At 39.4% G+C, this 24,136-nt stretch overlaps 2 protein-coding genes across 32 annotated transcripts in view; one reads left to right on the top strand and one right to left on the bottom strand.

Annotated features, from left to right (window-relative positions):
* Positions 1-24,136, bottom strand: part of LPP (LIM domain containing preferred translocation partner in lipoma) — a 745,086-nt gene that overhangs the window by 36,385 nt on the left and 684,565 nt on the right. The window lies entirely within an intron of this gene.
* LOC103788187 (uncharacterized) overlaps positions 1-24,136 on the top strand; it is a 245,189-nt gene that overhangs the window by 217,796 nt on the left and 3,257 nt on the right. For all 6 annotated transcript variants that reach the window (XR_614036.4, XR_013527210.1, XR_004734715.3 and 3 more), the window contains one exon: positions 11,830-12,200. The gene's annotated coding sequence lies outside the window, so the exon portion shown is untranslated. The remainder of the gene's footprint in view (positions 1-11,829; positions 12,201-24,136) is intronic.

The raw sequence follows: 24,136 nt of genomic DNA, 5'->3' as shown, positions 1-24,136 counted from the left end.
TGCCCAAGCCACAAAGTACGGATGCAATATAGACTTTCTTCCTTCATACAGGGCAAAATGTGGTTTCAAATTATGTAAGCTCTTGATTATTCCTGCAAAAGCATAATACATTGGTGTAGGATTATTTGTATAAAATTCCTTTTCTTCAGAAGCATGTGGTATTATTCTTATCATCTCTAAATGTGACAAAATCAGTAGCTTTTTAATGATTGATTCTCAATCAATAAAGACAGACTATTTAATTGTACCAAGAAATTGTTAAAAAGCTAGAACTTCGCACAGAATCATCAAGTGATGTCAGAGGGAGGAGAACCTCAGGGGCTATTTTCCCCAATCAATCTGATCCATACATTCCCTCTATAACATTCTCAGCCAGTCAGTGTTTTCCCAGACCCTGAGGCTGCTTATACGATGTCCAGGGATATATAGCTCACTCTCTTGGAAGGTGTTGGTTCCACTGGTAGGTGTAATTGTTAGAGGTTTCTTATTTTGACATAAATATCTTCTCCCCTGCTGGCCTACTTCTGTCCTCTCTAGACAAATCTATTGCCTTTTCTGTTTAGCAGCCCTAAAGAGCATCAAAAACACTGCCTTTCCTAATTTACACTCCCACCAGCAGTGTAAAAGTGTTCCTATTTCTCCACATCCTTTCAAGCATCTGTTGTCTCCAGATTTTTTAATGATCACCATTCTAACTGACGTGACAGGGTGTCTCAATGTGGTTTTGATTTGCATTTCTCTAATGGCCAGTGATGCTGAGCATTTTGTCATATGTCTGTTGGTTGCATAAATGTCTTCTTTTGAAAGGTGTCTGTTCATATCCTTTGACCACTTTTTGATGGGGTTGTTTGTTTGTTTTTCTTATAAATCTGCTTTAGCTTTTTGTAGATTCTGGGTATCAGCCCTTTGTCAAATGGGTAGCTCACAAAAATTTTTTCCCATTCTGTTGGTTGCCAGTTCACTCTAATTGTGGAAGACAGTGTGGCAATTCCTCAAGGATCAAGTAATAGAAACACCATTTGACCCCATAATCCCATTAGTGGATATACACCCAAAGGATTATAAATCATTCTATTATAGAGACACATGCACATGTATGTTCATTGCAACACTATTTACAATAGCAAAGACCTGGAACCAACCCAAATGCTCATCAATGATACACTGGATAAAGAAAATGTGACACATATACACCATCTAAATACAATGCAGCCACAAGAAAGGATGAGTTCATGTCCTTTGCAGGGACATGGATGAATCTGGAAACCATCATTCTCAGCAAACTGACACAAGAATAGAAAACCAAACACTACTTGTTCTCAATCATAGGTGGGTGTTGAACAATGAAAACACATGGACACAAGGTGGGGAGCATCACACACTGGGATCTGTTTTGGGGTGAGGGGATAAGGGAGGGATAGCAAGAGGTGGGGAGGTTGGGGAGGGATAACATTGGGAGAAATGCCTGAGGTAGGTGACGTGGGGATGGAGGCAGCAAACCACCATGGCAAGTGTGTACCTATACAACATTCCTGCAAGTTCTGCACATGTGCCCCAGAATGTAAAGTATAAAAAAGCAAACAAAAATAAAATTGCCTTTCCTTAGTCTTCTCTTTATTGGAATAAAGGGATACTTTCTATCATTCCTTATGAGAAATGTCTGGCACCTCACTCTCCCAAGCATTCTCATATGCCCAAGTTCTCAGGTTACCGTCAATATGCAGAGCCCAGAACTGAACTCAGCACTCCAGGTACTGCTGCTTCCCTGTTCTACATGCTCCTCTTTAGATGAATGCAGTCCAGGATTGCATTTAGTTTTCTGTGGTCCTACATTATTATTATTATTATTATTGTTGATCTTGTGCTCAGACTGTCTTCTCTACAAGTCTTTTTTTCTTTCTTTTTTTAAAAAATATAAATACTTATCAAATTAAATGGCATTTATATGATATATTTGTATAGCTAACTTTTAAAAATAAGAATGAAATTCGACTTGACCCTCTTAAGTTTTATCTTGTTGGGCTTGGCTCATTATTCTAGATAATTAAGAATTTTCTATTTATTAATCATTTTAGAATACTTTTCTAAATATTAATATATTTTACATATCATAATTTCTCCTGTCCTTTACCTCAAGCCAGTAAGTTCAAGCCAGTAAGTTCAGGCCAGATAAATTTCAAGAGCTACAGTTTTGCTAGTGTTAAAAGATGTATTAAATTTATTTTTCCTATATCTCATCAAGTATCATCTTATTAATTTTGCCCAAATATTTTAATTCAATTTATTACCATATTATTCTATCATCTCTCACTTAGGTAACCACAATACCTGCCTAAGTGACTTCTCAGATTCCTCGTTTTTCTCTACTTCATTCTACCATCGTATTGATCTGCATAAAACACGATAGCACATCAGACTCACTCAGACAGCTATAAAAACAGAAAATTTCATTCAAAAACTAACGACCTCCTAGGCCTGCTTAATCATTATCTCTGGGGTTGGGCCTTAGGCACTCATAATATTTAAAAAGTTGTCTGACTGTGTCAGACTCCTCATCTTTTAAGATTAACAGAGTGTACATCTAGACAGATCTGCTATGGATATCTGGAAAATAATTTTGTCACGGATTTAAATTTCTTTTAATTACCTATGAAAAACTTATGTTGTCTTCAGGTTTGAGGAAACCTAAGGAAGTGAGGAGAAAGGAGAAGGAAACTGATGTTTGTAACATTGGATAGTGACATATTCAGTACTAAACACTGGGCTAGGCTCTTTCATGAATGTCATCCCATTTAATTTTTAAAATAACCCCAAGATGACAATATTGTCATTATTTTGGAGAGAAAAAAAAACCCGAAGCATAGATTTTTTTATTCATATGGACCCAAAGTCACAAGTTGGTACGCAGAAATTAAACTTGGGTCTGCCTGACTCCTATCTATATATCAAGGGATTAATAAAAACAAAAATTGATCTCAAGCAAAGGGGAATCACTGCATCCAGTATGGACATATAAAATGAACTTGTACATAATCAAAGTTTTCTTATAGGTTTCTTAATTAAAGATCACATCTTTATGAGAATTAAAAATCTGTGGTATAGAAGAAAAAACATTATCCTAGGAGTTAGGAAATAGATACTAGTCCTAGAAATGGCACCAATTTGCTGTGGTAGGCCTTGAAAATTGTTTCCATTCTCTTCCTTTCTTTCTTTAGAACCTCCGAATTGTAGCTAAGTACATGGCTGCCCAGAATAAATATATTTCCCAGCCTTTTTTGCAGCTATGCAACTTTGTTCAGGCCAAAGGGATTAAGGTAGAATGATGTGTCCTTGGAGGGAAAGGGTCCCTCTGTCCTCAGTGCACTGGAATGGCACAGCCGTCTGCCATCATTCCATGGAGGCCACATGCTGAGCACGGCAGAGGAACACAGCAGACAACTGGGCCTCGCTCACCATGCTGCTGCGTCTTCCACCTCCTTCAGTGGGAGACAAGTAAGCACTGTCTTGTTTAATCATTTTTACTTGCTGCCACACCCTGAACCTCATCCTACTAATACACTTTTTGATTTGAGTGAACTTATTCCCCTTCTCTGTGCCTCAGTTTTTACATCTGTGTATCAAAGAGGCTGGACTAGATGACGCCTAAAGTCTATTTCAGGTCTCACATTTTCTAAGGCTGAAGGGCATGCCATAAGAAAAAGACGCCAGTAAGAAAAATATTTCAAACGACTTCCTTGCTCCAGCATCTTGACACGCTGCCCTGTTATTGACTGGCCCAGCAAAATCAGCAAGAGTTGACATCGATATCATTGGGATCTGCATCAGAGAGGGACCCATTCCGTGCACTATGCCTGTGGAAACAGCTCTCAAGCAGTTGCCTCTCATTGGAGCCGCAGCCAGTTCAGCCCCACCTGGAGACTCATAAGACGAGGCTTGAGGCTTTTATAGCTTCCAAGAATCTCAAGTTCAGAGCTTATTCTGACTGTATCACCCTACAATGTGTACATACATAACAATTAGCTAAGATTAAAAAAAAAAAAACTCAAATCACTCTTGTGACCATTCTCAATTTCATGAAATGGAGAATAACAGTTTATGATACATAATCATAAACATTTGTAACATATATTTTTTTACTCAAGGCCAGGAGTCTCATACTCAAATCCAAGAACCAGGACGAGGAATGGGAGCAATATTTGAGATGCTTACTGTCAGGGTCCCTCAAGTGCCTGAGACGGGGAGTCTCCTTAATTTGGTTCCCACAGGAGCCTGGCTTCCTTTTTCTTAGTTCCAGTTCTGCTTCATGTGTTATATGTTCTAGTCACTTAATTTTTTTCCTAACAAAATTCTCCATAATGACTATCACTCATTTCAAATCTGCATTCTATTAAATAACATTACCCACTTACTTCACATTGGCTGAACTAAGGACTGTTTCTATTTTTCCATTGTGAAATACCATTTGCAGTTATAAGCCCACCCTAGGGATTTCAAATATCCCTATTTCTTGACTTATTTTACCGGTTTCAAGAACAGATATTTGCCTGGCAACCTGTTAGAGCTCAAGATGAAGTATGAGAGTTAGGCAATAAGTTATTTTTACAACTGCTTGGGTCATAACAACAATCTTATTTTAGCACAATACTTTCAGACCAGATTTTCTGACCTGTAAGTATTTTTCAACAGTCTAATCAGTATTTTCCAAAGTCTTAAACCACAAAAGCGACATTGAATATACTGTCATCTTTCCAAAGCCTTTTCTTCTTTCTGGGTCTCTGACTACATGGGAATCCTACCCAGTTACCTAAAATTACACCGAGAATCTTCTTTGACTTCTCCATCTCTTTCATCCACGACACGTCTACATAATCAGCAAATGCATTCTTGCCCTCCTCTTCATTCGTCAAGGCTTCCACCTTAGCTTAGGCTTTCGTCAGTCCCAGCAGTACAACTGCAGCATCATCACCAGGGATCTTTCTGACCCTGGGTTTGCTTTACTCCAGGAGCCTCACACTCGAATTCAAGAACCAGAAAAGCAAATGCCAGACCGCATGCTCTAGCTGAAGGTGGAAGACACTTTTCAGCAACAGCTGTTTCTTGCCAGGCAGAAATTGTGAATGCTACTTCTTAATAGAAGCTGGAAATCCAGATTTTTATGTAAAGTTTCCCAAATTTTAAATATTTGCAACTAGTTTACATTAAAATCATTTGACTATCAAACAAAATACATGTGCAGGTATCTGGCATGCGTGACATCTGTCCTACTCCTAGATCACCTTTTCTATTCTGTCACAGCATGTTTCTAAAACAAAGGCAAGTTCATAAACTCTTTCTAGAAACTATAAACAGATCCCTCTATGCCTGCAGGAGAAATCCAACTCCTTGTCATGGTAAGGATGTTTATAACTCTGACTCATGCTCAGCCATTCCCCTATGGTACCCTACATTCTAGCCAGATCACTTCTCTACACGTATCTTTTTTTTTTTTTTTTTTTTTTTGAGACATTGTCTTGCTCTGTCACCAAGGCTGGAGTGCAGTGGTATAATTTTGGCTCATTGCAACCTCCGCCTTCTGGATTGAAGCAATTCTCCTGCCTCCGGCTCCCAAGTAGTTGGGCCTATAGGCGCATGCTACTACACCTGGCTAATTTTTGTATTTTTAGTAGAGCCAAGGTTTCACTGCATTGGCCAGACTGGTCTTGAATTTCTGACCTCAGGTGATCCTCCCGCCTCTGCCTCCCAAAGTGCTGGGATTACAGGTGTAAGCCACTGTGCCCGGCTTTGATACATATCTTTTTTTTTTTTTTTTTTTTTGTATTTTTCTAAGTTTTTCTTTTTTTTTTTAAATTTTTTATTGGATTTTAGGTTGTGGGGTACATGAGCAGAGCATGCAAGACAGCTGCGTAGGTACACACATGGCAGTGTGCTTTGCTTTCTTTTTTCCCCTTCACCCACATTTGGCATTTCTCCCCAGGCTATCCCTCCCCATCTCCCCCTCCCACTGGCCCTCCCCTTTTCCCCCCAATAGACCCCAGTGTTTAGTACTCCCCTCCCTGTGTCCATGTGTTCTCATTTTTCATCACCCGCCTATGAGTGAGAATATGCGGTGTTTCATTTTCTGTTCTTGTGTCAGTTTGCTGAGAATGATGTTCTCCAGATTCATCCATGTCCCTACAAACGACACAAACTCATCATTTCTGATTGCTGCATAATATTCCATGGTGTATATGTGCCACATTTTTCCAATCCAGTCTATCATCAGTGGGCATTTGGGTTGATTCCAGGTCTTTGCTATTGTAAACAGCAATGAACATTCGTGTACATGTGTCCTTATAGTAGAACGATTTATAGTCTTTTGGATATATACCCAGTAATGGAATTGCTGAGTTGATACATACCTTACACTTTCTCCTCCTTGCTCCCCCTTGGCACCTCTCTTCATAATATCCTTTTCAGTTTTTTTTTTTTTTGAGACAGAGATCATCCAGGCTGGAATGCAGTGATAGATCCTGGCTCCCTGCAACCTCCACCTCCCGGGTTCAAGCAATTCTCCTGTCTCAGCCTCTTGAGTAGCTGGGACTATAGGCGTCTGCCAGCATGGCCAGCTAATTTTTATACGTTTAGTAGAGATAGGGTTTCACTATGTTGGCCAGGCTGGTCTCGAACTCCTGACCTCAGATAACTCGTCCACTTCACCCTCCCAAAGTGCTGGGATTACAGGTGTGAGCCACTGCACCTGGCCTCTACACATATCTTATACTTTCTCCCCATTGGCACCTCTCTTCGTATTATCCTTCTCACTTATATAGCAGACTGACCCACTCAAGGCTCCAGTATCTGTGCTCTGTTCTCCAAAGCCTTCCCTGAATTAGTCCTTCTCAGGCAGAATTAATCAATTCTTTCTTCACCCATAAAACTTTCACAGGTATACTCCTGTGGTATTCATCATACTATGTTCTGGTTTTGTATACACACTTATCCCCACCATATTTTGAGTTCTAGATGGGACCAAGACTTCCTCATGTTTTGCACCCCCTGCCTAGTACAGTGTCTGCACAAACAGTAGGTATGCAATAAGTGTTCCTTGACTAATGACCGACCAAACGAAAGCACAAATGCGAAGAACTGATTTTGCTGAGATTCATAGTGTGAATCCTTATCTGGTTTAGGAGAGACTGAACATCACAGGAGAAAGCAAGCTTAGAAGGCAAAGAGAAAGCCTAGATGTTTGGAGTAATGATTAGGGGTTTCCTTATCTGAACTAAGACACTATAATAATCCCTTTGTAGCCATGTAGCATCTTTTTCAGATAAGCTTTTGGTCTAGGACGGATATAATCTCCTTCAGCTTGTTTGTGAATCAACTTGTCCCAAGGTCACAGAGTCATTCTCTGGCAGAAACAACAGACCCAAGAGCTCCCAATTCCCATGTCAGTGCTCTGAGTTCCAGTGCATACTGTCTCTATTAATAGTGTTCTCCTTGTCAAGGGTACATAGCATATATATCAGAGGGGATTTATGAAAGAAACTTGCCGTGAGACCTGTTTAGATATGCTTCACCCTCACTCACATTCAATCAAGGAGAGCAAATCTCAGACAATCCAAACAGTGACCTGAAAAGAGACCTGTTCTAAAATTCTAGATAAATAATGTGTCGCTTGCAAGTAAAAATTCACTTTAGAGTGTGGATATTATTGTAACTCAGTAATCCTCCCTCCAGCCCACTGAACTTTTAATTTCTTCAAAGCTTTCTATTCAGCCCCCATTCCCCCTACCCCCATCTTTTAGTGGCAGGGGCATAAATGCTCTTTAGTTTCCAGCTCTGGGGCTGTCTGAACCTTGATCACAGAATCTCAAGACACATCTCCCCACACAAGGTAATTTATCTGCAATGCAGTACAGAGCATGGTCACTCAATAAGCATTCTGATTATAGCCTTCTAGATTCTTCTTTGGAAAATGGCATGCACCAGGGCTTTAAAATATGATTTTCTGAATGCAATCACAATTTGGTAACAAAATTTGGAACTTACAGAATGAAGTGTGAATGGCATTTTCACCCTCACAAGACCTGAGACCTTTCACACTTCATTTTTTAAGTTTTAAAGTTAGAGTTTAAAGCTCTGTGCCTCAGTAAAGATTAAAGGAATGCATTTTGATGTTCGGATGACAGAAATGACAACTCCTCACCAAAGTGTAACTGCTTAGCATCTTCATTGGTTCATATTTTATGTGCCATGAATGCTATACGTATTATCTAAGATCCTCAATAGAACCTTGAAAAACTGACATTATTATTCCCAGTTTACAGATAAAAAGACTAAGGCTAAGGGATCTTAAGTGATTTGCCCAAGATAGAGGTAATGTAGCCAGGCCAACATGAAAAATTTAGCATTTCTAACTCCGTAAGTCCAAGCTCCTTCCACTTCACTATGTTGCAAAGAATATATCCAAAGATATGGACAATAAAAATGGTAGATGCTTCTCAAATTCATTAGTACTTAGAGATAGAATTTTGAATATTTTACTAATATATGAATAAATACAAGAACCTCTCAATTTGCTTGGAATAACTACATTACTGACTTAACACAAGCTAAAAAAGTATGCTCCTTTCCTGTTCATAGCCCTCCAGTATTTTTTCCATGCTAGAGACAGATACTGTTTTATAAAGTGAAGCAAAGTTTGCATTGAAAATGAAAAAATTATAGACAGCATTTCCCATAGGGAGAGAAATTATGTTTCAAAGGCTTTTTCTCTATGTATTGTGAAGAGGAGGGGAGGAAATATTAAATAAATTGAGTTCTAAAGTAAAACAGACATTGCCACATGAATAATATTAACCTAGTACTGGCTGAAATACAGGCAGGCCAGCACTTTCACTACCTCTGCCTAAATTCAGATCATACAATGTCTACTACAAATCAGAAAGAAAGAAAATAAGTCAACAGTTTAGAAGGTACCACCAAAAATAATGCTTAAGCATGGGAGGGAGACAGAAAGAACAACTCTATAATGTAGTTTTGAAGTATGACAAAAAGCATAATAAAGCATACTATCCATAATCGGCTTTGCAAATTAACAGTATTCTAAGAACTTGAAAAATAGATGAAATCTTACTCAACACTTTTTAGGGAAATCTTCTTGTAGCAAGCTCTTTAGACAATATTTCTTCTCCAGGCTCTGATTCTAGAAACACAAAGTGTAGCGTGTGAGAGAGGAAGAGGGACTAGAAATATTATCTCAAGAAATCCAAAGCTTTGGATACTTCCTCCCAGGAATGCAAAAGAAAGGGACTGTAGGAGCAATTGAAAAAGAGGAGGTACCCAGAGGTGGGATTTTTAAGGGAACACAGGAAGTCAGAGATGAAAAAGGGATAATTCAGTCCAAACCAAATAGGTTTTGTGTTTTTGAGACAGAGTTTCACTCTTCTTGCCCAGGTTGCCCAGGCTGGGGTGCAATGGCATAATCTTGGTTCACTGCAACCTCTGCCTCCCGGGTTCAAGTGATTCTCCTGCCTCAGCCTCCCAAGTAGCCGGGATTACAGGCATGTGCCACCACACCCAGCTAATTTTTTTTTCTATTTTTAGTAGAGATAGAGTTTCACCACATTGACCAGGCTGGTCTCGAACTCCCAACCTCAGATGATTTGCCTGCCTCAGCCTCCCAAAGTGCTGGGATTACAGGCATGAGCCACTGTGCCTGGCCAGACCAAACATTTTACTGATGAAGAAACTAAGTCCTGGTGATGAAGTGGCCAGTTACACTGTCAAGCTAAGGCAGAGCTGCGTTTGAACTCAAGTCTCCTAATTCTCAGGCTGGTGCTCTTTCTACCTCACTTGACACAGTGAGGAATAAATTACTACTGTGAGAAGCAAATGTTCATTCCTAATAGTCCAGGCTGGTGTCAGGGCCCCTCATGGCAAATACTCTGAGACCCCTAAAACTGAAAGAAGATGGATTTGAGCCAGAGATTCAGTTCATGTATTCCCATGTTTTTCCCTAACGTAAGATTATGCTAAAAAAGAAAAAAATGGGTAAACTAATTAAAGTATATTCATGGCAGACTAAATGACAAAAAGATAAAGACTGCTATGGATGAATCTCAAGAAATTGTATATTAAATGAAAGAATCTAGATGTAAAAAATAAATATAATGTGATCCTTATCTGATTTAAAAGAATATATGGAAATAATTTGTGGTGATAGAGGTCAGAAAGTCACTGCCTCTGAGGGTGGCAGATGAAATCTGAATAGAAAGAGAAATAAGGGAAATTTCTTGGAGAATACGTACAATTGCCAAATCTCCTGAAATCGACGACTCATGATCTGAGGATTTCATTGCATATAAATTAGGCCTCCATTAAAAATAAGAAAAATGCAAAAAAGAAATAAATTATACTCAAAGCAATATTATGAATATATTGTTATATGAATATATAAAATAGAAATAAATATAAAATAAATAAATAAAAATGGGGAAAATATTAATTCTATAGCTCATTTGACAAAGATGAATTACCTTTGGATTGGGCAAAGATTTCTTGAGTAACACCCCACAAACACAGGCAACCAAAGAAAAAATGGATAAATGGGATCATGTCAAGTATTTCTCACAGGAAACGAAGAGAAAAACCAATGAAAGGGAGAAAATATTTACAAACTATCTATTTGACAAGGAATGAATAACCAGCATCTATAAGAAGTTAAAAAAACTCTATGGGAAAAAATCTAAGTATCTGATGTAAAACTGGGCAAAAGATATGAATAGACATTTCTGAAAAGAAGATATACAAATGGCAAATAGGGATGTGAAAAGGTGCTCAACATCATTGAGCATCAGAGATATGCGAACTGAAACTACAATCAGATATCATCTTGCCTCAGTTTAAATGGCTTTTATCCAAAAGACAGGTAATAACAAATGCTGTCTTCTGGATAAAACAAATGAGGATGTGGAGAAAAGGGAACCTTTTTACACTGGTGGTAGGAGTGCAAATGAGCATAACTACTGTGGAGAACGGTTTGGAGGTGCCTCAACAAACTAAAAATAGAGTTCCCATGTAATCCAGGAAACTCACTGCTAGGTATAAACACAAAAGAAAGGAAATGAGCAGATCCAAAAGACATCTGCAACCCCATGTTGCAGCACTACCCACAACAGCCAGGATTTAGAAGCAACCTAAATGTCTATCAACAGATGAATGGATAGAGAAAATGTGGTGCATATACACAACGGAGTAGTATGCAGCCAGGAAAAATAATGAGATGCTGTCACTTGCAGGATGGAATTGGATGTCAGTATGTTAAGTGAAATAAGCCTGGCACAGAAAGACAAACTTTGTATGTTCTCACTTATTTGTGGGAGCTAAAAGTGAAAACAATCGAATTCATGGAGATAGAGAGTAGAGTTGTGATCACCAGAGGCTCGCAGCAATAGTGGGAGGGCTAGGGCAGGGAAGTGGGGATAGTTAATGAACATAAAAAATTAGAAAGAATAAATAAGATCTAGTATTTGGTAGCACAACAGGGTGACTATAGTCATTATTAATTTAATTGTACATTTTAAAATAACTAAAACAGTATTGGATTACTCATGAAACAAAGGATAAATGCTTGAGGGGGCGGATATCCCACTTAACCTGATGTGATTATTATGCATTGCATGCCTGTATCAAAATATCTCATGTACACCACAAATATATGCACCTACTATGTACTCAAAATTTTTTTTAAATAATAAAAAAGGATGAATGTCCTAGCTAGGAAAAGGTTTAACTCTCTAAGTGTAAACAAACAATATTTTTGCTTTCTTTCTGTTTTTATTTTAGAGCTGAAGGCCTGCTGTGGTGACTCACACCTCCCAACACTTCGGGAGGCTGAGGCAGGAGTATGACCTGAGACTAGGAGTTTGAGACCAGCCTGGGCAACATAGCAAGACTCTATCTCTACTAAAAATTTAAAAACTTAGCCAGGCATGCTGGCATGTGCTTATAGTCTCACCTACTCAGGAGACTGAGGTGGGAGGATCACTTGAGCTCAGGAGCTTGAAGCTGTAGTGAGCGCTAATCATGCCACTGCACTCTAGCCTGGACAACAGAGCAAGACCCTGTCTGAAAATAATATAAAACAAAACAACAGCAAGAAAAGAAAACAAACACAGAAAACAAACCAAACAAAACATTAGACATTATTAGAAAAGGTATGTCTATTTTTATGCAACTTGAAATAACTCCTATTCACAACTTAATCTTTTTTTAATTTAAGTTTTTTTTTTTTACAATTTAATCTTTTAAAATAATTAAAACTGCAGCTCTTTCAATCAATTTTTTTCTTTTTTAAATTATATTTTAAGTTTTGGGATACATGTGCAGAACATGCAGGTTTGTTACATAGGTATACATGTGCCATGGTGGTTTGCTGCACCCATCACCCTGTCATCTATATTAAGTATTTCTCCTAATGCTATCCCTTTCCTAGCACCCCACTCCCCAACAGGCCCCGGTGTGTGATATTCCCCTCCCTGTGTCCATGTGTTCTCATTGTTCAACTCCCACTTATGAGTGAGAACATGCTGTGCTTGGTTTTCTCTTTCTGTATTAGTTTGCTGAGAATGATGGTTTCCAGCTTCATCCATGTCCCTGCAAAGACTTGAACTCATCCTTTTCTAGTATTCCATGGTGTATATGTGCCACATTTTCTTTATCCACTCTATCATTGATGGGCATTTGGGTTGGTTCCAAGTTTTTGCTATTGTGAACAGTGCTGCAATAAACATACATGTGCATGTGAATTTATAGTAGAATGATGTATAATCTTTTGGGTATATACCCAGTAATGAAATTGCTAGATTACTGGTATTTCTGGTTCTAGATCTTTGAGGAATCACCACACTGTCTTCCACAATGGTTGAAGTAATTTACACTCCCATTAACAGTGTAAAAGCATATCTATCTCTCCCATCCTCTCCAGCATCTGGTGGTTCCTGACTTTTTAATGATCGCCATTCTAACTGGCTTGAGATGGTATCTCATTGTGGTTTTGATTTGCATTTCTCTAATGACCAGTGATGAGCTTTTTCATGTTTGTTAGCCACATAAATTTCTTCTTTTGAGAAGTGTCCTTTCATATTCTTCATCCACTTTTTGATGGGTTTGTTGTTTTTTTTTTCTTGTAAATTTAAATTCCATGTAAATTCTGGATAGAAGCCTTTTGTCAGGTAGATAGATTGCAAAAATTTTCTCCCATTCTGTAGGTTACCTGATAGTTTCTTTTGCTGTGCAGAAGCTCTTTAGTTTAATTAGATCCCATTTGTCAATTTTGGCTTTTGTTGCCATTGCTTTTAGTGTTTTAGTCAGGAAGTCTTTGCCCATGCCTATGTTCTGAATGGTATTGCCTAGGTTTTCTTCCAGGGTTTTTATGGTTTTAGGTCTTATATATATGACAAACTCACAGCCAATATTACACTGAATGGGCCAAAGCTAGGAGGATTCCCTTTGAAAACTGGCACAAGACAAGGGTGCCTTCTCTCCCCACTCCTATTCAACACCGTATTGGAAGTTCTGGCTAGGGCGATCAGGCAAGAAAAAGAAATAAAGAATATTCAAATGGGAAGAGAGGAAGTCAAATTGTCTCTGTTTGCAGATGACATAATTGTATATTTAGAAAACTCCATCGTCTCAGCCCAAAATCTCCCTAAGCTGATAAGCAACTTCAGCCAAGTCCCAGGATACAAAATCAATGTGCAAAAATCACAGGCATTCCTATACACCAATAATAGACAAACAGCCAAATCATGAGTGAAATTCCATTTGCAATTGCTACAAAGATAATAAAATATCTAGGAATACAACTCAATCAATTTCTCACATAGAAAAGTTTAAAGAACAATTTCAGGGGAGGAAGGAATATTTGAAGTCATCTGTTTCAAGCAAATAACTGGGTAGTTAAAACAAATTCAGAAAGGGCAGGTGACCTTACTGGAAGAGGCCGGAGTAGAATTGTTAAGTTGAGAGGATGTGCTCTTTTCACTGTACCACACATACCCTTATGACATCGAGAGATGTCTTAAACCCAGCCCACCTTCAGACATCTACCTTCCTAAAGCCCTATGTCCAAAAACACAAATCACAGAGATTGTTTTTCTAAGGGAACTTCCATATCGCTGATGAAAACACTTCACAAGGACTCATGAACACATGCTATCAATAGGCTGGTCTTAATGACTGGCCTACAGTTAATGACAGCTGGTGGTCTCCTAATTCTCCTGCCATGGCTAGGGACAGTCTGATGACCCACATAGCACACAGCACATCCTGCATTGGGACTCAGGAGGAAGAAAAGCGAGTTCCAAACAAAGCATCATTTTCCCAAGTGTTTTGGATGCCTGCCACATCAGATGCCTCTACCTTTAATATAGAATGAGCCTCAGCTTGCTCTGGAGGCCAAAGAGTGCCAGAAACAAGGCTGGAGGTGGAAAAGAATGTTGCTGGATTTCAGAACAGGCTGGAATACTAGTACTGTCACATGTAATTTCACATGATTGGCAAGCCACTTCACTGGTAATTTCCTTATGTGTAAGATGAGAATAATAATGACCCTTTGATTGCTTGGGGCCAGGAGTTCAAAACCAGCATGGGCAACATAGTGATATCCCATCTATATAAAATTAAAAAACAAAAATAGTTAGGTAAGGTCATGCATACCTGTAGTCCCAGTTACTTGTGAGGCCAAGGTGGAAAAATCACTTGACCCCAGGATGTTGGGGTTGCAGTGATCGATGATGTACCACTGCAGTCCAGCCTGGGCAACAGAGCAAGACTCTGTCTAAATAAATAAATAAAGTCCTTTTGTGGGGTTGAGAGAGCTAAACATATGGGAGAAGCCAAAGTCCAGTCCTCTAGAGATGCACAAGATTCACCATTACAAAGGATGGTGTAAAGCCTTCCCGTATCCTTGGGAGTGTCAATATGGCTTCCTTTTGCATTTTCAGTATTTATTCTCTAAGTCCAAGAGGAAGACATGGTTTTTATATAGGTAAAACATAGCTTCCAGTCACCCCCAATTCTCTCTTGAATTCTCAGATACTGGTTTCAAAATTGAACAGGGATATAACAAAGATCTGAACATATTACTCTCTGACCTCATCAATAGCTGGAAAAAGAAAGAAATCCTGGGTTTCTTAGAATAGGAAGGAATAGGAAAAAGAAGACTGAAAACAACAACCACAACAAAACTATGTCCATCCCTGCACCTTATAACTTTGCTGTTTACTCAAATAAACAACCCTTTAGCAGATATGTTAGTGCAGTCTGACAATGATTACATTTACGGCTAGTAATATGAGTGATGAACTAAATGTTTGCTGAAAGCTTGGGGGCTCTAACTATAGAATAAACATCAGTTATCCTTGTTGACATCATAATGGAGCTGTGGGGTTTGAAATCTAACCTGGAGTAACAACCGATCCTTACAGTAAGATTTCAGATATTTAGATAAGACTCTATTAAAACAGCAATAAAAATGTTTCCCTGTTTATATACTGCACTGTAGGCACGTAGGACAGTTTCAGAGTTAAAAGCAGCTTTGTGTAACTCAAATGCCTTTCCCTACTTGTAGGTGCAGTCAGGGTTCTCTCTTTCCTAGAGAATGTTAGGTAAAAGAAGAAATACTCTGATGATTTCATCAGGTGGTAAGAAGTGTGGAAGATACCATCACAAATTCAGCTTCTTTTAATTAAAAAAAAAAATTTAAAAAAAGTTTTCTTTTGGGATACATGTGCAGAACATACAGGTTTGTAACATAGGTATACATATGCCATGGTGGATTACTATACCCATCAATCTGTCATCTAGGTTTTAAGCCCCACATGCATTGGGTATTTGTCCTAATGTTCTCCCTCTCTTTGCCCCACACCCGGCAACATGCCGAGGTTTGTGATGGTGTGATGTTCCCCTCCCTGTGTCCTTGTGTTCTCATTGTTCAACTCCCACTTAGGAGTGAGAACATGCAGTGTTTGGTTTTCTGTTCCTGTATTAGTTTGCTGAGGATAATGGCTTCCAGCTTCATCCATGTCCCCGCAAAGGACATGAACTAATTCTTTTTTATGGCTGTATAGTATTCTATGGTATATATGTGCCACAATTTTTTTATCCAGCCCTGACTTCAACTTATAGTCTTATAAGCAATTATGCTTCAACTTTTCAAATGAGGAATGAAAATCAGAGTATGAAATGGAGCTGCACCTATCTTAAAGCTGTACATTTTCAGGGAGCAAAGTTGTTTCTAGAATATTTTGAGACAGAGGAGACAGTGAGGAACCAGGAGCTGGATAAGCCATGCCTTTTTATAAGATTTCGATTATGTCAAATGTTTAAGACCACTAAAGCCTTTGGGGAAACAACATGGGTTTAGGAGTTTCAAAAGGTGCATATGAATCCTCCCATCATTTAGAAGCTAACTTTTGTGACAAAGTCCCTTATCCTCCTAGAATCTTTTTTCATCTGTAAAATGTATATCACAATATATCTGAAAAACAGTAATAGAGTAATAGAATGGTAAAAAGGAACATTTATTGTAATAATAGAATGTTTAATAATGCTAGCAATACTACAGTGTTAAAATAATGAAGTACTTTCTAAGTCATGAAGTGCTAAACATTTATTAGCCAGCATTTGAGGCTGTTATTAATTGGAAGCAAACAAGACTAGGGATAGGAGCCACTAGAGATAGACTTTTTAATAATACAAGCTTGCATATGTTGAGTTTGCATAGAGCAATCTATGGCCCAAAGTTGTTCCACGTTTTCTCACACTAGATAGAGAGACGAGGTTCTTAGGGCTCCTGAATTGCCTAATGTTAAAAAGAACATACTGCCAGGATCCAGACCCAGATCTTATAAAAGCAAAGCAAGGCCTCTCTCATTTCATTAGCGTTCTGCCTTCCTTACTTGACTCCTGGGCAATGACTTCTTTATATTTCTTTTCTTTTCTTTTTTCTTTTTTTGAGACTGAGTCTCATTCTGTCACCCAGGCTGGAGTGTGGTGGCACAATCTTGGCTCACTGCAAACCTCCACCTTCTAGGTCCAAGCAGTTCTTGTGCCTTGGCCTCCTGAGTAGCTGGGATTATAGAAGCTCGCCACCACTCCCAGCTAATTTTTGTATTTTTAGTAAAGATGGGGTTTCACCATGTTGGCCAGGCTGGTCTTGAACTCCTGAACTCAGGTGATCCACCCACCTCGGCCTCCCAAAGTACTGGGATGATAGGCATGAGCCACCGCGCCCGGCCCCTTTATATTTCTTAATGCATCCTTGTTAAGTTTGCTTTTCTCAAAGTAATGAGGATATTTAAAATAATCTCAAAGGTGGGAAAGATTCTGGAAAGTGGGGTTCCGGCTTAAAAAAAGCAAAGAATGGCTTTAATATTTAGTCACGGATCATCAAACTTGAAATAGGGTCAATTTCAAGATTTAAATGAAAAGATATAAGCAAGGTTGGCAGAACAGACTGAATTTCTCAGTTACTGATGGGGACAGTGACTACTGTTCTCTCATCCTCTGACCAAACAAACACAATCTCAATTTAGTTGTAAACACAAAGGACAGACGTTGATCCTGATAGCAGGAATACCAAAACTAGAAATTAAGCAGGAAGCCAGATTTCTTTTCTTTTTCTTCCTCTTCCTCTTCTTTCTTCCTCTTCTTCTTCCTCCTCCTCCTCCTCCTCTTCTTCTTCTTTCTTTGAGATGATGTCTCACTCTGTTGTCCAGGCTGGAGTGCAATGGTGCGATCGTGGCTCACTGCAACCTCTGCCTCCTGGATTCAAGTGATTCTCCTGCCTCAGTCTCCTGAGTAGTTGGGACTACAGGTGCCTGGCACCACACCCTGCTAATTTTTGTCTTTTTAGTAGAGACAGGGTTTCATGCATTGGTCAGGCCAGTCTTGAACTCCTGACCTTGTGATCCACCCACCTCGACCTCCCAAATGTTGGGAAACACAGATTTCTTCTCAGGCTCTTCTTTATCCCTAGAACCAGCCAGTCTAGGAGCAGTCACAAAACAGAGTAATGCTACATTTTTATGAAAAACAAAATTGGGAATATATACACAATATCTTGATGAAGGCACAATATTTTAATTCATTGACTAACAATAAATGAGGCAAATATGTCAGCTTCCTCATCTGTAAATGATAAGGATTTAGGCAGGAGCTCTAAATGCCCATGTAGTTCTGACAGTTTAGATTTTATGCCACATGAACACAAAGTTAGTCAACCAAGCATGCCCCTAAAACCCAGGAACCAAGTCTTATAAACCCAATGTGATTTCTGGGAAGATATTGAAAATATTTACTCTGCAATTGGAAATATTTTAACTTCTATTTATTTGGATGCTACTGAAAATAACACAAAACATTTATAGAGTATTAAAAAGTGATAAGCAATATGTACCAGTAAAATATCTTATAAAAACCTAGGTGATGCATCTAATAGAATTAAGCAGCTCATGGAATCAAACTGAAAAATTCATCCATGCATTCATTCATGCATTGAAACTCTATTGTGTGCGAAGCATAATTAAAAGCCCTGCAGGGACAGAGTGAAGAATCTGACCATGGATGCCACTCTCGTCAGGTTGTTCTCACAGAAACAATACAAGGGAACGCCATACAGGACTGGAAAGTTGGCAAAGCCGAAAAGTCATGGAACACCAAATGTTTATTATATAACACTAGGGCAAATACGACAGCCCTAAAACCTGTGTCAATTATCATTATAGAAATATGAATACACAGGAATGTTTCATGTTTGCCCACCTCCAAGCCTACAGACTAAAGAGAATGATCTTTTATTTTACGCATAAAAGACAACATCAAAGAGTTTAAGGCTCAAGATGTGGAAAAGAAATAGCTCACACAAAGAGAAATAAAAAAAGTGGGCTGGCAGCAGATACATGTTTCATTACTGTCTTCTTCTTTAAAGAAAATTAAAACAAACATTTCCTGCAGTTTTGAAAAACCAAACATGATCTTACAGTTCTGGTCAGAAACAACATATAAAATTTATCTGAAATAAAAGGCAAAATTGTCCGAAAGCATTTGTTCTAAATCCTGGCTGACAGGTGTTCACAAGATACATAATAAAGCCCTTGCTTCCTCATCAAAAATACAAAGAACTACCCAGGAATGAGATGCACATCTGAGACAATTAAAATGGTTTCCCTTCAAATGAAACTATTGTGTCCTTACATATGAAGACCGGGTGGAAGGCTTGTCCTTGATTCAGGAATTGCTGCCTTATTTATGGACAGCTTCCCTGTTAGGTAAGAACAGGCACAGCCCCCCTGCCCATTCATACTTCCATTGATATCACCGCAGGGAGAGTCCTTTATCGTTGCCGCTACTGATGACCACCGGGTGCTGCTCTGTGACAGTCCTAACATGAGTCTTGCCCTATTTCTCACTTGTCTCGTAGCTTATTCTTTTTTTTTTTTTTTTTTTGGTGTCTTACTCTGTTGCCCAGGCTTGAATGCAGTGGCCTGATCTTGGCTCACTGTTACCTCCGCCTCCTGGGTTCAAGCACTTCTCCTGCATCCGCCTCCCGAATAGCTGAGATTATAAGCATCTGCTACCATGCCCAGCTAATTATTTTGTATTTTTAGTAGAGATGGGGTTTCACCATGTTGGCCAGGGTAGTTTAGAACTCCTAACCTCAAGTGATCCGCCCGCCTGGGCCTCCCAAAATTTTGGGATTACAGGCATGAGCCACTGTGCCTGGCCATAGCTTATTCCTTAGTAGTGTTAGGACCCTGTGAATAATTATTTTATCTAACACTGGATTAAACTGGTCTTCTTGTGGGTTAAATGAAAGATGCAGATAATTGGCATATGGGTCTGTTATCGAATGAGAACAGGCAGTGAGAAAAATATACTGCTAAGTAGAAGTTAGTTCTGCCACAAGCTCTTCCCAGAACATTCAGAGGCAGTTCCTGTCTGAGATCAGTTAGCTCCTCTGTAAAATGGGAAGGCTAAGGTGAATTTTGTCATGCTTTATGAACTGTAAAATTCATTCATCTCCAAACCATGGGAACATAATTCATCTGTAAATTGACAGCTGCTGGCATGGACTTTTGCTGATTACCGAAATCCTCATTTATGGTGTCCCAGATGCTATGGCAAGGTCTAGGATTGCATTATTTGGTCCATGAGAAACGGAACCTCAGAACATTAATTCATTTAGGAAATAAAGAGTTAAGGAATGTCAGCTTTCTGCAAGGCCTTGTGCTAGCATTGGTGTTGTACTGAACAAGACAAAAAGGTTCTCTGTATTGCAGGAACTCACCCCCTGGTGGCGAAAACTGAGGAATGGAATGGATCAAGTTTTTGGTGGTGTGTTGTGGTTAGCTGGTGAACAAGATCAAAGATGAGAAAGCAGATAACTTCCTTGGTTGGGGAGGCTGATGGCCCCACATCAGAATCACTGCAATAGTCACCTAATGGAACCTCAAAGAACCAGGCTTGGCCGGGCATGGTGGCTCATGCCTGTAATCCCAGCACTTTGTGGGGCGCCAAGGCAGGTGGATCATGAGGTCAGGAGTTCGAGATCAGTCTGGTCAACATAGTGAAACCCTGACTCTATTTAAAAAAAAAAAAAAGAACCAAGCTCAGGTCATTCACATGAGCATTCAAATGAGCACTGGACCTCAGTCCTAGATTGAAAAACCAAAACCAAGATCAAACAAAACACACCAAAAAGTCCCAAAAAGAAACAAACAAGAAATCCTAAAGAGGTAAATATGAAGTTTGATGAAAACAAAGATACATATTGCAGCACCAATAAATAGCACATTTCTGTATGTTCCCGCCACTTGATATCAACACAGCACGTATTATCATGCTGGCAAGAGACTAGAGTGCACACAGAGAAAGGTAAACATTCAGACAGTATAAGAGGCTATAGGGGCAGCTGGCTGACTGAAAATTTCCTAATCTAAATTTTTAAAAGAAAAGGTATGTGAAGGATTTTGGTTTTAATGGGATCTTGGTCTTGTTCCTCCCGAAGGAGGCAAAAATAAACGTAAAATAGGGATACTTTTAATAGTAATATGAACAGTGTAATATAAACAGATATTTAAAACACTCCCTGAAAAATACATGTATGAAAACATATTTCTTTTTTCCATATGAGGAGAATCAAAACATATAAATAGTTTATGTAAAAAAAATTAAAAGTCCTTGCTGGGACATCCTTAAATGGATATATTAAATATCCTCATAATTTCTCAGGCTTTTGGGGATTAATTTAATTCTTGGTGGTTCGTGGTTGTAGGAAAACTCTAAAGAAAATAAATGAATTTGGGGCTGACTGAGAGAGCAAAGTGGCTGGATTTGTAAGTGAAGACATTTTGCTGAGTGAAATCTTTCATCAGATATACTGCCAAGGCTCAACAGCCCTTCAAGAAGAGAGAAGCATGTCCAAACCAGTTTTGTCTGCAGACAGAGGGATGCTAATTGCTTTACTCAGATTCTCTTAAACCTTCTTGCATGCAGAAGCACAAAAATAGCCAAGCTGTATACACCCTCTCTAGGATCCAACACTCCACCTGCAGAAAGGAATTCAAGTTTCAACTCTGTCTCACTGCCATAGGTTTGCTTTGGTGCCTAATTAGCAACTAAGTTTGATGACAACATAACTGGCTCCAGGGGCTTCTTGTTCCTACCAAACAAAACAAAAAACAAATTCCTGAAGCAAGACCTGAAATGTACCACTGGGAATTCAGAATCAGTGACGCAATTCCAAACTGGGGCTGGTCTCCTCTTTATCTCTGCATCAGCAGTTTCCCTGGAGATCCTGTCTCCCTCAGTGTGGACCAGCTTTGACAAATATTTACTGACAAATGACTATTATTTTAATAATAATCATCATTTGCAATCATTTGCTGACTTACAGCCAACAAACACTGTCATAGATGCTGTCTTACTTGATCGTCACAACTCTGAGGCAAGCCTGCAGAGCAGGGCTCATTAAGTTATTCAACTGGGTGAAAGTTTGCACTGATACCAAGTGGTAAAGCTGGGGGCAAACAATCCAGTGTTATCAACTTGTCACATGCATTTCCCTCCATGGAGGAGGCAGACTTGCAACTGTTAGAATGGCACTGGGATGGTCCAGGACCAAGTGAACCAGGAACTCCTCCCCAGCCTACCTGGGAATCCCAAGCATGTGCTAGGCTCCCACTGAAGAGTGCAGCTGAACTCGACAGCATGCAAGCCTGTGTAATACAAAAATGGCTGCCCTATGAAATGGTAGCTCCTTGCCACTGAAGATGGTTAAGCAGAACCCTGATAACTACCTACTTGGAAAACCGTAAAGAGGGGCTCTTTTATTGGGTGGGAGGCTTTTCTAAATAGCATCTGTCTAAAAAATAGTAAAGGACATTATTGTGTTAGGTTTTGATTGCTGGCTAACAATCTCAGTGGCATAAAACAACATATGTTTACTATCTCACAGTTTCCGAGGGCCCAGGAATAACTTAGCTGGGTCCTCACTCAGAGTCTCACAGGATGCAAAGTGTCAGTGGAGAAGCATTCTCATCTGGAGGGCTGACTGTGGAAGAGTCTGCTTCCAAACTCATTCAGATTATTGGTGGAATTCATTTCTTTGTGTGTATTTGAGTCAGGGCCCTGGCTTTTTGTTGGCTGTCAGCAGGAAGTTGCCCTTAGCTCCTAAAGGTTGCTCACACTTCCTTGCCTCATGAGCTCCTTCCATATGGTAACTCATTTACTCAAGTTGTCAAGGAGAATCTCTGCATCTGCTGAGATGCACTCGTGTATCACAAAATATAATCATGGTAAGTTATACCCCAACACCTTTGTCTTCTTCTATTGATTAGAAGCAAGTTACAGGTTTACTTGGCCTCAAGGACAGGTATTACACAAAGATGTAAACACCAGGAGGCCAGAATCATTGGAGGTCATCCTAGAGCCTGTCCTTCACAAGTATCTATGCAGAAAATTTAAGGTCCTCCCACTTGTCCTTCCATTACCTTCCCACCTACTGGAGCCTCATTAAAATCTATAAGACACATATATAGCACATCTTTATGAAAACCTCTGTTAATTGTTCTGAGGGAAGGAGGTGGTAATGGACACTCGGAAAATGGAGGGCTTAGCCCATATAGCCTGCAACAGTCACCTTTATGATACATATTAAGGCACATGTAGCTCAACACATTATCATAATTAAAGAAGTTGCTGTGAATTTATCAGGGGAAGAGAGCTGACTGAAAGTCAGATAACTTGGGTTCTCATCCTGTTCTCCCATGGACTCACTGTGTGATCCTGGGCAAGTTATGACTAAAATATTATAATTTTGAAATTGAGGTAAAGAAAAACCCAAGGATACTGAGAGATCTCCTTAACCTGGGTGTCCAGTCAATTTACGCAGTGTATATGGAACACTGAAAAGAAAGAGGCTGGGTGGTCAGGCCCACAGGGTTATCTCCTTGCCCTCCAACCTCCCTGCTTTTGTGTCCTTTGTTATATGCTACCGAGGGGGAAGCACCCAGCTAGAGATCAAAAATGTCACCTTAAATCAAGGCAAGTGGGACTGGGCTGAGACTTGGTTGGCTCAGACCTAAAAGGATCAGGGATCTCTAGCAGCTGTTGGGGCAACTACTCCTAGGAGACTCCTCTTTCTCCTAACTGCTGAGACTGAACCCTTTGAGCTGCTCAGTGCTTGATTTTGCTCTCCAGATAAATGTCTAGAAATGACCATGCTGCTCTCAGTCTTTGCACACTTGCTGGCTTCACACTTATAGTGGTGTCATCGTATCTTTGGGGATGAACTGCCCAGCTCCTCCTTCTTCATCTTTGCCAACACCAATGATTTGGACCAGAATACATTAAAAAATGGAACTCTTGCCTGGCACTATCCCCTGGTAGACCCTTGGATATTCTGGCAAACAAAGCAGAATGATAGAGAAATCTTGGCATTCACCCACAGATTACCTTTATAACTCAGCCTGCAGATCTTTGCCACAAATATTAGTCAATTTAATAATCCAGAAGTCTATGGAGCACCTGTTATAAAATATAAACACTACAGGATTGAGATTTCACAAAAACTCTACGCAATTTCAAT

This window comes from Callithrix jacchus, chromosome 15 (assembly GCF_049354715.1).
Source record: "Callithrix jacchus isolate 240 chromosome 15, calJac240_pri, whole genome shotgun sequence".
Taxonomy (NCBI): Eukaryota; Metazoa; Chordata; class Mammalia; order Primates; family Cebidae; genus Callithrix; species Callithrix jacchus.
This window is presented reverse-complemented; position numbering and strand designations above follow the sequence as displayed.